This window comes from Octopus bimaculoides, chromosome 8 (genome assembly GCF_001194135.2).
Source record: "Octopus bimaculoides isolate UCB-OBI-ISO-001 chromosome 8, ASM119413v2, whole genome shotgun sequence".
Classification (NCBI taxonomy): Eukaryota; Metazoa; Mollusca; class Cephalopoda; order Octopoda; family Octopodidae; genus Octopus; species Octopus bimaculoides.
The window spans coordinates 24,558,664-24,559,452 of NC_068988.1; the positions used below are offsets into that span (position 1 = coordinate 24,558,664).

The 789-nt window shown below is 32.7% G+C and overlaps 1 protein-coding gene and 1 long non-coding RNA gene across 2 annotated transcripts in view; one reads left to right on the forward strand and one right to left on the reverse strand.

Moving 5' to 3' along the window:
* The window catches only part of LOC106878552 (ubiquitin carboxyl-terminal hydrolase isozyme L5-like), a 26,476-nt gene that overhangs the window by 2,823 nt on the left and 22,864 nt on the right, over positions 1-789 (forward strand). The window lies entirely within an intron of this gene.
* LOC128248553 (uncharacterized) overlaps positions 1-789 on the reverse strand; it is a 4,569-nt gene that overhangs the window by 2,801 nt on the left and 979 nt on the right. Inside the window, exon 2 of the long non-coding RNA XR_008264725.1 lies at positions 14-91. This is a non-coding gene — a long non-coding RNA (uncharacterized LOC128248553). The remainder of the gene's footprint in view (positions 1-13; positions 92-789) is intronic.

Consider the following 789-nt stretch of genomic DNA (forward strand, 5'->3'; position numbering starts at 1 on the left):
TATTTGTACATACCTTTCTGAATTCCAAAAGAAGTAAAACTTGTGGCCTCCAACCATGATTGTTAAACTCCAAACAACTCTGTGCCTGAATCTGTTGTATTGAATACCCAAAAGAAACATTTATGAAAATTTACTCATAAATATTACGGCGATGTACTTGCATAGCAAGTGACCTGATCTGAGATCGTGTGCTGGAACGAAAACAATTGCAGCGTGGAAGGTGTTTATAAGCTTTTTAAAATAACACACAAAAACCGTTAGATTCACTTCAACATTTAAATTTAATTTGTCAAAATATTTTCATCGCTTTGAGACCGCAACCATTAAATGTTGAAGTGAGGCTAACGGTTTTTGTGTTATTTTAAATGGCTTATAAACACCTTCTACGCTGCAATTGTTTTCGTTCCAGCACACAATCTCAGATCAGGTCACTTGCTATGTACTCATAAATAAATTTGCAATCATCTATATAAATTGATATCAAAGTTTGTATAAATTGAAATTAAATGCAGGTTCAGTCACAGATCAAGTTAGTACAGTTTTAACAGTTTTGTGACAACATTAACAAAAAGACAGTTGATTACATGCAGAAACTGTGGAATTTGTGATAATAAAATGTCTTCCTCACCACCTCACCTCCACCAAAAATTAATTTCTCTTCCAAAGAGAAAGTAGCATTATCTCTTTCTGTCACATTTTCATTAGAATGTAACGAGGCACTCGGTTGTCACAAAACTGTTAAAACTTTTCAAACATTGTTTTTTAACGGAAAAAAAAAAAAAAAATTCC